Source organism: Gambusia affinis, linkage group LG03 (genome assembly GCF_019740435.1).
Source record: "Gambusia affinis linkage group LG03, SWU_Gaff_1.0, whole genome shotgun sequence".
NCBI lineage: Eukaryota > Metazoa > Chordata > Actinopteri > Cyprinodontiformes > Poeciliidae > Gambusia > Gambusia affinis.
Window position 1 is genome coordinate 27,023,489 of NC_057870.1, and position 15,817 is coordinate 27,039,305.

Consider the following 15,817-nt stretch of genomic DNA (forward strand, 5'->3'; position numbering starts at 1 on the left):
AAAGCTGAAGATGATGAGGGACATTTCCAGTAGTAATAGTCAATATTCATAATTTTAAAAATCAAACACACATTTGTTGACCAGTGTACCATCATAATTTAATCAAAAAACAAGACCAGTAGGCTTTATGGGGGCCTTATGGGAACCAAAGCCTGATCTTAATATTGTGAACACTTTTGTTTAAGAGGGGAGGGAAGGTTTAGGGGTAAGGCATAAATTGAGTTGTAGTCAGGATTAAGAATACATCACTAATCATGGTGGACTGTCCTATGCTGCATGAGATGGGATTTAGTAAGTTGGCTACTTCATTACACTCATTTTCAAAAATGTATAAGAATCAAATAGTTAAAACCAGATGTTTACAGTGCATAAAAAGATAAAGAATATTTTCTTACTGCCTGACATGAAACCTGATTCATGTCAGGCCTCATGTTTTAGGCTGGAGTGGTTTTCAGTTTTTGTCCTGAGGATCCTCTGTCCATCTTTTAGAAACACCTGAAACATGGATTATTTAGGGTTGAAATCATCTGACAGTATCTAAAATTATAATGTTTAAAATGTATTTACTTATGTATTTACTCATTTGTTTATTTTATCCAAAAATGAAAATGTTTATTTGTGTCTCTGAACTATTAGGTGACCTGGGTAATTTTACATTTTCTAATAACAGGTCAAACTTCTCAAAATCGCTGACAAAATCACGTGACTTGATGTGTGACGTCCACCAATGTGCGCAACCGTAAAGTTCCGCTTTTCTTTTGGCTAGCTTTTCCAAGTAGTTAAACAGAACAATCACGGGTTTAATTTCATGACAGTATAGGTAAACAATGAAAAGTGGAGAACCGACCCTCCCTCTTTTAACCGACAAAGTCTAATTTACCTTCTATGTTTAACTGCTTTTTTTGAGAGACATTTTTACTTTAAAACTCAGAGCTGGTTTTCTGCTCGGTGAAGCTCACATCATTAGCAGCGGATGTGACACCTGTTGACAATAAAGCAGCACTACAACTCATCAGCTTCACATTCTGCTTTGGGAAGGACTTTTATTTACAAGAACTGGTCAGCAATGGTGAGTTTGGCATGTTATGTTTGTCTTAATGTGATGAGCTGAAATTTTAATGAATGTTTGCATCGGAAATAGTTTTGTTGGAGTTGGTTTAATACAAATATTCAAATGTACAGCAACATGTATTAAAAAGCTGCTAGAAATGCATCTTTTGGAGGAATAAGCCTCCTCAGGACACAAGTGTATTGGTAACAGTCGGGCCGAACCATTTTAAATATATTCCCGCCGACCATAGTAGACTATACAATAACTAACATTTTTTATTTGCATTCGTCCTTAAAAAATAACAAATTTGTATTCATCCTCTTTTTAAAAATCACAAATTAATCACAAATAAATATACAAACCAGCATGACACAAGGATATTTTGGTAAAGCAATTTTAACAACAACAAAAAAGTTTCCAAGTTTGACAACAGTACAGTGAGTATTAGGGCCACTGTAGATGAAAAGAAAAGGTAGTGATTTTTTTTCTGCCAAAAATCAGATATTTTGAGATTAATCTCAGAATTTTTAAAAAGAAAAACAGAGAAATTTAGGGAGCTCCAAAAGTTGAAAATTTGCTAGAAAATACTCAGAAACTTTTGCGTTTTTTTCTCTCTAGAAAATCTTAATCTTGAAAATCTTAATCTTAAAATTTTTGATTTTTTTTTTTAAAGTAAATTTGTGACATGTCAAGCTCAGAAATGTACTTGGTTTTTTTTGGGGGGGGAGGGGATTTACTTTGGTTTCTTCCATGTTATGTAGTTTTCTAGATTTTTAGCAGAGTTCATAAATATTACCTCACATTTTTGAGACCAAAGTAACTTTCAGTTTCTGCATTAAGTTGGATGAAGTTCTGACCCATCTGCTCATTGTTATTTTGGACACATTTACTGTAATAGACTATGATTACAGAGGGACACATAGAGAAGCTAAAAAGGCTGTAAATTGTTTACTTGTGACAATACATTGAAGGATTTAAAAAAATAAATAAAATCTGTCATAGCAATTATCCTCATTATCATTTGCTTCATTTATAGAAAGGTTTAAAAAACTGTTTGTTGATATTCTGCATTTTTGCTGAGAAAGTCAATTGACAAAATGGGATGCTGGGAATTTAAAGATTAATAAAACAAACTGTAAACAATAGGCTTAAATTATTTTTCAGATTTTGAACAATACTATTCGGCTCATGGAGGAAGAATTATTGTCCCTGTGCTGACAGAGGGCGGAGGCTTATGGATTAGGTTCAACAGCAGCATCTGAGTATTTTTAATGGATAAAAATTCTCGAGTTCAACTTTGTGTTTTACTCGACCGCACTTCGAGAGGTCACCTGAACTTAAACCTGTGATACTTTTAAAGGTTTAATATATCTTCTCTTAAGTAATTGCACAGCAGACCGAGGAACACCAGTGGAGAAAGACCTCGCTGAGCGCCATAACTCAAACTAACAGCATGTAGAAGCGATTAGCTCGTACTTTTTAATTGAGTGGGTTCAGAGAAGCTCTACCTTGCAGGTTTTATGAGTCGGAGGGTCTCTTAAAGGCTCGGCCGCCGTAATTTGATAATCATTTTCATTTGGTAGAATGCTGGCGATCAATCTGATGGATGAGTCCATCAGTCCTCGTAACGCACTCGTATAGGCTGCAGAGTTTGAGTGCAAGTCGTGAATTGTCTCTTTATGAAAGCATTCCAAGTAAAAGTTGATGAGTGAGCTATCGCAGCAGGGAAATACGGCCGCACTTGATATTAATTAATATAAGACCTCATTGCGAGAGTTCCTTTTTTGTGACAATAAATGTCCCCCATTTGCATGAAAATGGACTCCAAAATTTAAATGGCAAAACTAAAGTGCCGCTCTATGTGGTGCGGTTTGGCAGGAAGTTTTGAAATAATTTATTCATGAGGCTGGCAGGATGTTGGGTCTGACCATCTGAGATATCGGCAGAAAAGTTGCTTTCCTTCAGTCTAACTCTTGCTTTTCACTTTGAAAATTAGATGCATTCCAGTCCTTAGTAATAGTCCATATAGAAAATTTTAATTTGACAGTCTATGTTCAACCATAAAGCAAGCGAATATTACCAAGCAAGTCAGAATGTTGATCCCAGCTTGATCAGGTAGAGACATCCAGAATAATCCGTCATCTCTAAACCCCCCTAAACCAGCTCTTCCTCCTTTTGTTTTGTTTCCATTGTTCAACACTTTATCACCATGCAAATAACTCAGATTAACGCTCATGATTATCCTGTTTTTCATTAAACTCCACAAATCAGTCGGATTTCAGCTAAGTGGTGTTAGTGCAATATGGTGAAACAAGTAAATAATGGATTTCTAAAGAATATTTGTGGCTTCACTCAGGTCAAAAGCAATTCATGTATCTTGGGTTTATGCATTTTTGGCTGGATTCCTTTTATTGCTGTTTCCAAAAAGAGGGGTGTTCATCAAAATGGTTAATTTTAAGATAAGGTAATGGTGAAAATAGCATTTTCCTCCTGTTTTTATTTTTATTTTTAACCAACTAAAATGTGAAACTCCACGGGAAAAAGCAGTTGTATGGCAGTCCCATTTTCTTAAATCTATCTTCCAACTTGTTTTTTGCAAGAAACAACTTCTCTCTTCCACCATTACAAGCATAAAAATGTGGAGTTTGCTAAACCTGAACTGTAACTGAGACTAAAGCTTTTTTTCCTCACCGTTTCCCAGCTTGCCTTCATACACTCATTGTAAGTAGTTGGTTTATTATTCTGAGATCAGTGGAGTGGAACATTCAGTGTCCTGCTGTGTCATGATGACTGGGACATTACTCTTTCTTTGGTTACCATCTTCATTTATTAATACTTTTTAAAATAAGCATCAAATGTAGGAAATGAAGTACTTGTAGTGCCCTCAAGTGGTCAGATGAATATTAAGCTAATAAATGGTAAGTAAGCTTTCAGTTTCAGCATCACGGATCCTGAGGTGAGTGAAACGTCTGCGTAGCATCAGATTAAGTTATTTTATTATTTTCTCATTCAGATCTAGACTGTGTCATGTGGTTGTTGTATTGTATTGTACCAGCTTTAAAGAGTAGGTATGCAATGTGCATTATTTATTACATTGTCATGTTTTCCATCATTATTAAAGCAAACAGAAGACAATTTCCCATCAGTAGATAAATGTATTCAACCTGGAGATTAGATTGTTTTCTAAATCTGAGTGTGAGTTTATCCTGTTGGAACAAAGATTTATTTTAAGGCTTTGAACAAATCTCTCTGAGAGATGCCAAAACGTATGCAGTGTGCTGCATGCTGATGCCATCACTCAGTTGTGTTACTGAAAATCAGCAGCAGTGTTAAAGAGCAACAGATACAACCTTAGAGAGAGTTTATCCTCTGATTGTTCCTCTTCATCCTCATTGACGTCTCTTAAATCCTCTTCGGACTATTGGTTCGGACAGCTTCGATCATCTCATCCTCCTTAACGGATGAATGAGTGATGCTGAGATGAAGTGAGAGTGGCCCCTGGGGGCCTGTGTGGCTCTGCGGTAAAGAAATTCATCTTTAACTCCAGATTCCTTCGACGTTTTCTCACCTGAGGAGACCCGCAGGCGCACGTTGACCTCCGCCCTGCACCTCCTCTCGCTTAGCAACCAAAGCTTCATCCTTCCCATCTCCACAGGAAATGAATACAGTCACTGATACCAAGGCTTCACTCCAGCCCTGAATTCAATCCGACACCAGCAGCATCACCGTGTCCCGTCTTCTTATTGAAGCAACAATAAAGTCAGATTGACAGCATCCAACCAGCAGCAGATATATATATATATATATATCTGTGAAGCTACTTTGTAGCCTTGAATCTGGGTTATATTTAATATTTAGTCTGTTTCTTGTTCAGAAGGATTAGGGTGATGCAATTTGAAAGGAATCCATACATCTGTTGGAAAAGATATTAGCAAAGAATTTTATTTATTTTTTGCTAATTTTACCTTCCATAACTTTTTTTTTTTTTTTTTTGATGTTGCAAAGCTGTTTTTTGGAAAAGAAGATTCGGCTTGTGGCATGGAAAGTTTAGTCATGTTTATAGATGCACTGATCAGGTTTCTGCTGGTTGGTATTGATTTCTGGTTTTCTCTAAGTTCGGACTGGCAATTTTCTGTTGTTTTGTATAACAACTACAGCACATTTCATCATCTTCCTAAAATGATGGACAAGTAATTTTTTGCCAAGAGACTTTTTTATTTATTTATTTATTTATTTATTTATTTGTTTTGCCAAAATCACATTTGGCAAAAATTACTTTAAAAAAACCCCTACTTTTTATAATAAACACTGACCAGGAGAGGGGGAAAATGGTTATATTTGTGATTAAGATCTTAGGGATGAATCAACAAATTTTATCCTAAGTATAAGAAGCAATTGTTAATATAAACATAGCCAACAAAAACGTAGCTTCTTTTTTTTTCAAGTCTATTTTTCTCTGTAGTTTAAAAAGAATTTTGCAGCCTGATTTTAAGTTTTAAAACCTAGCAGTGGTTAAGGAGAAAAGTTTAGGAAAGGAAAAGTAAAATTAAGCTGCTTCAGAAAGACCTTTGATTGTAATTTTATATCTGTTTAATTTACAAAACAGCTTCACAAACACGACCCTGTACCAAACCAAGGTGTACCGACACTCCCTCATTTAAATGCTTCACTAGCATGCAGTTTATACATGGATATGATATAAAGCACTGAAAGCTGATTTATTGAATTGTCCACAAACTGACCCAGAGGGGATTTTAAAGCGGGGAATCCTTGGAAGAGCCTTGGTCTTGATCGCATTACGAAGCCATCTGTCTCATCAGAGCGGACGTCCAGCGCACGTCGGAGGTGTCTCTGGGGGAATTATCTGCGACTGCATTGTGTCATAAGAACACATATGTGTTTTCATTCGAAGTGTCTGTCCTTTATAATCCTCCATATTTCATTTCTCTGGAAATAATACTGTAATCTGTAGTAGCAGGACCTAAGATGTGCAGTTAAAGTCGAGGCTCAGTTGCTATCAAGTCACCCTTGTTTTCATGACAGACAGAAAAAAGGCCAGTTGGGAATTAGTTGGGATATTCCACAGCTTAACTCCAGTGTTCCTCTTGCATCAAGCAATGAGAGACCTTTAAGGCCAGGGCAGCTATTCAGCTCATCCTGTCTGTACTTCATTACTACTAATATCAAAATGCTTGGAAAACATAAATGAAATGTCTTCTGAGACTTAAATAAGATTAGAAAATGTGGAGCATGTTTGTTTATATGAAAACAAGCTTGTGGCTGCTTTTGTTTAGGCACGTCTAATGTGACCTCAGTGACTTTATTGTATGCAGCAGCTGGGATAGAAATACTGAAATCCCCTTGGGGAGAATTACCAATAGATCGGTTTCATTTGCAGTAGTCTTGTAACTGTTAGTGTATGAGAAAGTATCTTCATGTTAACAGCACATCACTGTTGCACCTGATTAAGATGAATGGATCACCACACAATTTTCTTTAAGACAGAGGATATTTTGAAGGAATTGTATAATAGATCAGAAAAAGGCAGAGTATATTTGTATTTATTTTGACATATTTTTATCCTTTTTATCTTTGTGTGTACATGCAAGTCTGTCAATTTGCTGCTGCTATGCATTAATTTAAAGGATATAATGGATATTTCTATTTTATTCTTTTGCCCTATTATAGACATTCCCTAACCAGCTCTAAAATAAAACCAGTAACTAAATTAGCTTTGCACAGTTGGTCCTAGCAAGGTACGTACTGCTAACTAAAGCTAGTTTCATTTTAGCTTTCTCCTACAGGCTAACTGTTGCATATTTCCTGAGATGCTTTACAACATTATTATTATTATTAACCATAGCTATTAGTATGATTCAGATTCATTATTTAAAAAGCTTCATTATACAGAAGGGCTTTTGTATTGAAAGATTAGATTAAGCAGTTTAATTAAAATGATTTGATAGGTGAGTGTGCTGTGTGTAATCCACATGTGGTGCTGCAAGAAACATTCAGGAGTAGATTTAATGCTTTGACCAGCATGTAATCCTTTGACTTTATCTGAGGTGGTCGTGTTTTTGACCACCTCAAAACACGATTATGAAGGTTTGTTATGGTTACCGGCAACAAACCTTCATAATAAACAAACCAATCAAAATGTATGTTTATGCTTCTTAAGACCAGTAATGTTTTCATAGTTTTACTCCCAAAAATTTTAATAAAAACACAAAAACAACTCAACTAGAGTCCAGCTTGTTTTATCAGATTATCGCCCCGTGTTCTAGTGCACTAATCTTCAACAAGCACACCTGTCGACTTACAGCAGAAGATCAACATATTCTAATATACAATGGCAGAGTTCATGTCAGAGGAACAATTCAATGTGATGATTAATAATGACATAAAAACAAGAACCAAAATGTTTAATACATGGAACCCCATAAAATCTGTTATTCTCAATCCATTTTATATTTTTCTGAATTCCACTTTCACTTGTCTAACCATTTTTTAAACCCAAAAAGTGTGTAGTTATAGATTGAGTAAAAAAGTAAATCAACGCATTTACTGACTATTTCCCAAATTTTTTTTATTTTATTTTTTATGTAGGGTTAGGGTGGGGATCCCAAGTATGTCACGTCTAATGCTTTAAAACTGTCACAACATAGTAACAGTTTTAACAAATCTTTTTAAAAGCTACACATTGCAGTTTTAAAGAAAATCTGTTCTATTGAGTCATTAAAAACACTAGCACTAAGCTTTGAGTGACTTAAGTTTTTTTTAGTGGATGTTGGTATTGATGGAGTCAAAACTAAGCCGATCCCTTACTAATTAGGTAATGACAAGCACAGGGAGCTGCAGTGCCAAAATAATTTAGAAACTAGATTTTTTTTTTTTCCTACTTTCCAAAATCTGTGGATTCTCTTAGAAACCTTATTTGTAGATCCTTGGAAATCAAGTAACCTTGATCCTGGGAGAATAGAGAGTGAGATTAGTGAGGGGAGTCTTTGATGCTGGACAACACTTTGCCTAAAAAGTGCAAAAGTGTTGATAAACAAGTAGACATCTAAAGAAGAGTACAGCTCTATTGTGATTCTGTTTCAGCCAATACTCCCTGCCAAGAGAGACTCTTAATTGCTGTAAAATAAAGCAGCAAAAGTCATTTAAATGGAGTCTTTACCAGATCAGAAGTATGGTACAAACATTTACAGGACTTTATGTATCGCTCTCTGAGTTAAATTTACAGCTGGTGTTGTGCAAGTAAAAAAAAAAATGTAGTGAATACACTGCATGTATAATCTATGAACTAAGTACTTAAAAAGGACACAAGGTGCTTCAGTCAAGTCTGTAAAGTTCCTGGTAGATGACTCCTGTCTCATGTCGTCAAGACTGTGCACATTAATTACGCAGCTCACTCTGAGGCTCTTTAACACAGCCGCATTAACGCAGCATGTCATTAATAAGAAAAGGAGAGTGACATGTGAAGGTCTCACATTGAGACTAATTGAAAAGGCATCAATCATCTGCAGCCATTTCACTTGGCTCAGCACCTGCTGCTGCGTAGATGAGGTCACGCTTTGAACAGGATCAAGACAACTTAATCTGGACAGATTAACACTGCAGAATGCACTATGCTCATTATGTCTTCCTGCTTTTCTACAAAACTGTTTTATTTTCTAAAACTGATCAATTGTTTTAGAGAACAACTGATCCAAGACAACTCTAATCCACTCAGGTTTGTCACTTTAGTTGGATGGGTGGGGTAAATGCAGTTAAACATCAGTTTAGGAGGAAAAGTAAGAAATACAACAGAAAATCCAATTCAGATACAAGAAGCAAGATCTAGGAAGATTTAGTCATTTCAGTGGTTTACAATGTAAAATGAACATGTCACATGTTATGAATTAAAAGTTTTTAATTATAATTAGTTTGACGAAAAAATATTTCATTGTAAATTTTTATATATATATATATATAAACTATAGTTCTGTGCTATTTTATTCAAAGAAGTAAATCAGTTCTGCTTGTTCACAACAGCTAAAACTTTCAGTCATCTTTATCTCAAAAGTAAATCTGAAGTGCTGGTAGTTGAGATTATACTATGGTATTTACAAAAAAACAACAACTGAAGGATGTTGTTTTAATACTACTTCTAGCAACCTGATACCTGGTTGATGTGTCAAAGGACTCCAGCAAATTTGCGTTTAAATCTAGACTTCTGTGGATTCCTGTATCCTGAGCAAGAACAAGGCGACAGTGGAGAGGAATGACAAACAATTACCTTGGAGTAAATTTTTGGGGCTTTTTCTTTAGGAAGGCAACAGTTCCAAAAACTAGATAAAGAACCTTCAGAGCTCACCACTTGGAGCTAACTTTTCTATATTTTTTCTGTCCCTGGTAATTTAATAAAAAAATTTTTAGCCTCTTGTCCCACAGCACCATTCCTCTGTGGCTGCAGCTGAGCAGATGCTGGGAATAGCAAATGAACACAACTTAGCCGTCACATATGCTGCACAATCAAGAGAGAGTTTTGCAGTGATTTATTCATAGCGGTGAATAATGTAAACATGCTTTTTTAGCGGGTGGGGTCTGTTTCGGGTGTGTGCGTTTCAGTTCAGCTTATGACGAACTGATGTTAGCGTCACAAGGAATATCAGTCATGTTAAGTATAGATGTTTGCACAGATGGAGCCAACACTCACTCTGTTCCAGCTGCAGAGGTCTTGTGTTCTTAATGTGCTTTCCGACTTCTGGAACAGAACTTGAGTCAGTTCTGATCCAATCATGGTCAGGTTTAATTATACTCCAAAGACAAACCTCTTTCTTCAAACGCAGAGGAACCAAGAACGTGTGATACAGACTATTAAATTTGGTGTATTAGAAGCATTCAAGAGAAAAAATGCATATGCTCTGTCACTGTAATCAGATTGCTGAACTGTTCACCAAATGTTCTCCAAACTAAACTAAGAGTTTTGGATTTAGACTAATAATTGTGTACTTCTTAAAAGTTTAGTCATATAGTGTATTTCAAACTGCTCATGCTGTGTGTGATTGTGCCTCCATCCCACTAGGTGTTAGATTTCCTCCTTTATAATCCTGAATAATAGAACCGTCGTCTCTGATGGAGGCAGTCGAGACTGAAGGAGTTAATTATCTGCCCCCCATCCAGTGAAGTAGATTGTGATGGTGAATTAGAAACCTAAAATGACCGGTTTGATTGTAATGACAGCTCTTTGTAAGAATCATTTCATCTGCTTACATTACTTTGGAAGACGTGATTAATGAAGCGCAGCATCCTTCCCGCTTTCCCCCCTGCTTTACTGATCCCTTGACATTTACTTTAGTTTGGGCTAATGTATTAATTCCAAAGATAATTATTCAATATATTTTTGTCACTGTTGATATAGCTCAGTGTCACCCCAGCTGCTTGGTGCTGAGAGCTTCTATATGATTTTTCCAGATGGGGAACAGGCTCCTGCAGAAGTCTTGTTCCTTGAAGAAAGCCATATGGGTGAGGATAATCAGACAGGAGAAAGAAGCTCTCAGATAATGTGCATCTGATGCTTGTCCCCGGCATCTACAGGAAATCAGAGGTGAGGGATTATTAAGTGTAGTGCCTGAGTATTGAGAAGCTTTAAATTTTCTTCTTCTCCTGACATTGGTAGGATTTTGTCCACAAGCTATGGAGCCATCGTGAAAACAGAACAGCGAAAAAGCTCACTTTTCTGAACGCAAGATTGTTTTAATTGTGAGGGTCTAAACCTGTTGTGTCTTTTGTCAAGTAACTCACTGTATCCTTCTGCATTATTCTCCCTAAAGTATCTATCTGAGTTCTGAACGCTTTAATACGATCCAACTTTTCCTTTGGTCCTGTAGTTGTCTGTCGTCTGCCATTTTCCCACAAAAGTTTCCACAAGCAACAGGTGTTAAATTGGTGAGAGGCCTTGGCAAATGTTTCAACTTCCCTCTGATCAAGGACACCATTAAGACGCGAGGAACCTAAAATGCATTTAAGGACTCCTAAAACGTTAGCTTGTTTCTCAGCGTTACAATATTCAAAGACCCTCCAGTGCGTCTGAATTAAAACAATTCTGCAAAGAGGAATTACACCACGACTTTCTACAGAGACGTAAGAAACTCATTCCCGGTTATCACAAATATTTGAACCAGACATGAATGCAGCCTAAGAAAACCCTCTTTGTGTTAGAAACAAAGATTAGAAACGCGTGGTTTTCCTTGTGTGTCAGTTTACACAAAAAGAAGCCAGCAGGAGAGGAACGAAGCCTGAAGAAGAGCCAGTCTCAGTAGTGAGCTTGTCATTCAACCTGCAAACATCACAGCAATGCACACAACAGTGGAGCTGTGTGTCTGAGGCCATCTTGCAGATGTCTTTGTTTTGTTCTCTCTCTCTGCAGCATGAGCTGACCACTGTCTGTTTGATAGATACCAGGAGACGTGGGGGGGTCGCCTGTGATATTTCAGCAGCTGTTTCCTTTATGCAGCTGCACCGCTGCAGACAGGACACTTCAAATCATGCTCACTGCTGCCACCACTGAGAGTGTATCTGTGTGTGAGGGACAATCCAATGGGATCTTGTGCCTGACGTCTCACTGAGCCACAACAGAGAGTTGAGGGGTATCCTACATCTATCACAGTGAATATGATCAGCACAGAGGAAATCAGTTCACTGCAGAGTCTGCAGGTCCTGTTGAGAGAGCTGGACTGTGTTTACATCATGTGTGCTTGTTTTTCCATTTTGCAGCTTCTTTTTTAAACGTTGTGGGTAAAAATAAGACCGTCTGTATTTTGATTATGATTTGAAACTAGGAGGTGGCTTTAACAGCGTGTGTTTTAAAAATGTCAAGCTCTACCGTCCATATTTGATCTTTCAGTATCCAAAAGGAAGATGTGAGCAGTTTTCTTGTTTTCCAGGATTTAGTTTGATGGCTCATATTTCAGTTCTCTTCATAATTTTACCCCACAAACTCATTTGCCCCTCTGCTTTAATGTTGTTGATGAACATGTACCTATGCAATCTTGTTTTCAAAATATAATTTCTTTCCAGCTTTATAAATGCAGGTTATTTTTGTAAAAATAAGTACCAGTAGCATCTTTAAATTTTTGAAAATGAGCTATATTTATTCAGTCACATGTACTGCTGAGAACAAAAAGTTTTAAATGTGGAATTAGGAAAGAGCATATTATTAAGAAAGTGATGAGAAGAAACAATATTTTTAATAATTATTTTTTGAAAAAAAAAGTTTGCATCTTTAGTCTCTAAATTTATGAATCAAATATTAAGCCCTTAAAATATATTAAATTTATTTTAAAAAGTAAGTTGACCTTTCTTATGTTAATCATAGATCTTCACATCTTTCTTGGCAGGACTATTTAATTTTTATATGTATTTTATTTTTCTTGCAGGATTTTTCTGTCACATGCAGACATTTTCATCATGTTTTGTAACTTGAGGCCGTTGAGGGTACCTGTAACTCACTGCTAACATACCTTTGCTAGATAGCTAGTCATCTTTTTTGCATCCATTATGAGTAAATGCAAATTTATTGACACTTGACTGGACGAGTTGTTTCTGTGACATAGGTTTAAATTCTTGTAATAGTCTTGGAAATGTCTCAAGGTATTAAATTTGAGTTGACCTGCAGAAACCCTAAATCAACCAACAGCTTATTTTTGAATGGCTAATTAATGTTAAGATAACTGTTAACAAATTTGAAGGATAATGATTGGTTACAGTGGCAACCTGAAGCCACAATTCAAGCACAAAACTTCTCCATCTTTGATTTTCTCATTTATTTTTCGTTGGAAGCTGAAACCGCCCTGGTTTACCCATGAAAAATAGAGATTTCATCCTTGTCCAGTTGCGGGAAAAAGATCCAATGAGGCAGAAAGGCACGTCAACTTTTAGGAGAGGGGAAAATGCACACAGTGTCCTTTGAGCCGGTGTCGCCCTGCTGGGTTGAGTTTGACATTCAGACCATGCGACAAGGCTCGACCCAGGGTGGACAGCCCCCCTGCAATATTAACTCTCATTTGGAGAGCAGCTGTGGCTATGAGCATGAAACATTGAAGGAAACAGCTGCCATGGATCCAGTGCCATCGCACCACCTCTTGCACTGTCTATTAAAGTGTCTTCCCTACTGTTTCCTGAAGCCCAAATGGGGGGGAAAAACACACACTCTCTCTTATTCCTCATGAAATTTCCCTTCTGACTGCAGTCGCTGGGTGACTTTCTGTGTCTGTGAGGATTCAGTGGAGATGTCACCAACATGTGTGTGAGGAAACTGTTGCCAAGACTTCTTTGTCCAAAAGACTCACTGTTTTGTGTGTTTAAAAGGAAAAATCACATAATATGTGGCTGGACTAAAAGTAAGACTAAACAAGAGGATGTCTGTGAGATACTCAGACTCCAGAATGTTTTCAAATTAAGAGAAGAAGCATTACATTGAATTGGAACAACATAATGCTTTAAACAAATTCTATTTGTAGATGTTTATTAGTTTTTTCCAGTGAGTTTAAATGACACACACAAAAGCCATACATTAAAATTAAGCTATTTATTAAGAAGGAAGCTTGTTGGGAAAAGCTAAATTGTACAAATGATTCCTTTTTTCTCTGAGCACTGCAGTAGGATTATTTTTCCTGTTGGGGTGTTGACAGAACTTTTTACATCACAAACACAGCCGAATAAATTTGTAGGTTTTGCTTTATAATAAGGTCAAAATTCTTCTGTTATGAAAGATGATCAGGCTGAGAGAATTTGCAAGTTATTGTTGATTGGGTAACTGCTGGTGCATTCTTTTGCCCTCATAAATGTGCATGGACAGTTAAAACCAGCTGGGTAAAGAAGCATGATGGAAGATGGTTTCATGATTATCAGGACATGCTAACAACTCAATACCCGACAGCAGAGATGATGGGCCACAACAACATGACCTGGATGAAGCCATTACTTTTTGGCAAGCACTGTTAATGCACCTAATTTGTTTTTGCTGCTCTCTTTAAATCTCTCTCAGGTCACATGTTTAGAAAGCCGAACAGAGAGACGTAGAAGTCAAGGCTATGATTGTTGCCCATTATGTCCTTGCTTTCTGATTAGCTACACTACAGGTTGGATAGGCTGCATTCTTGTTTGCCCTCGGAACACCATGCATGTTGTGATATCAGGCACAGACAATGCAACATTTTGAATATCCTCAGCTTTAGATCTGAGCGTTCATGTCATCCTTCCGAGTCGACCAGATCACTCTTGGCACAACACACACAACAGGAATATCGCTTACAATTATCTTAGGAGCCATCTTGATAATTGTCAGGTGGAGAATATTGAGGCAGAAATCTGCATATAAAGCTTACCATGTGAACTGGGCATTGTAGAACTTCCCAGACAACCTGTCCACCTAAACTGACAGTCTGGGCAAGGAGAGCATTAGTGGAAACAGCCAAGAAGGCCCATAATAACTGCACTCCACATACTTGTTCTCTGTGAACTGTGGCTTGAAGACAGCTGAGGTCGAAATTTGAGGTTGACACAGAAAAGATGTTCCAAAGCTATGAAACCATCTTCACAGCTCACTAGATGTTCTTTTGTGTTGGTTCCGTTTTGTACATTTCACCCAGGAATTGCTGGATTCTGATGCCTGTTTTTCCCAGAAACAATCTGACGGTCATAGTAGCTCTGCTTCCACTTTCCTGTTGCACGTTTGTAGGACCTGCTGCGTTTAAAAGACTTGCCATGTAAAAAAAAACAAAAAAAAAAACTCCTTAGAGACCCATGCTAATTCAGTTTAGCTTTCAGGAAAGGGGACGGGGTCAGAGCCTTAAAGGTCGTCTCTGATTTTAAGTGACAGGTTGAAAGTAAGAGTACACGCGTCTGAACCTGAAGCGCCGCTGGGACCTGGACCCCCTGGTGTTCTGCTAGTAGCTGTACAAGCTCCTGTCATCCAAGCAGTGTGTCGATGGTTGAATAAAAGGCAAATGGCTCTGAATAATTGATCAGTCAGGTCGCGCCGTCTGTGGATTAGAACCGTGTGAACTTATGTGCATAGCTGAAATGAAAAACAACTGCTCAGTCACAGAGTAATGTCACGTGCAATAAGAACACAAATGGAGTCGGCTTGCAGAGCTTACGCTGCCACAATCAGTGTAAATGAGGCCCTGACTCCTCGCCAGATACGTGCACAATTAAGCTGTTATTAATTATTCAAGAGTGGAAATAATTGATCAGCGAGGTTGAAGTGGCTGTGAATTGTAATGGCATGGGCAGTGCCACTTTCACAGAGGGCAATTAGCAACAGTGGTAATTACACTCACAGGCAATTTGTATTACCAGTGTCTTTTAATGCTGCATGTGTACGCTGGTGTCTGCATAAAGTCGGGCTTCAGCACCAAAGATTTTCTGTCCAGACTAAAGAGAACTGAGGTCACTTTTCTGAATTTGACTACTGCAGTTGTGTAGTGATTCAACTGAAAATATTTTATGTTAAAATAAAATTAACTAGATTTGATGGAAACAATCATAGGATCATTTCTTTAGATCACTGTGAAATTTCTCAGGTCTGTCAGGCTTGTTGGTGGCTTTTCATATGGTTGATCATTCATGGTTGACTCATTGACTGCTTGGAAAAATGGATCAGGAGCTCCACTGTATTTGTTCAGTGGTTCATGTCACAGTTAAGCTGAAAGTTTTAAGTCGTGACTAGCCCTTGACTATGTGTGCCACAGGAGTCGCGACTTGGACCTGTCCTTTTTG

At 37.4% G+C, this 15,817-nt stretch overlaps 1 long non-coding RNA gene across 2 annotated transcripts in view; it reads left to right on the top strand.

The window, feature by feature from the left end:
- The first annotated feature begins 751 nt into the window (after nucleotides 1–751).
- Nucleotides 752–15,817, top strand: part of LOC122828089 — a 60,395-nt gene continuing 45,329 nt past the window's right edge. For both annotated transcript variants that reach the window (XR_006370160.1, XR_006370161.1), the window contains exon 1: nucleotides 752–1,069. This is a non-coding gene — a long non-coding RNA (uncharacterized LOC122828089). The remainder of the gene's footprint in view (nucleotides 1,070–15,817) is intronic.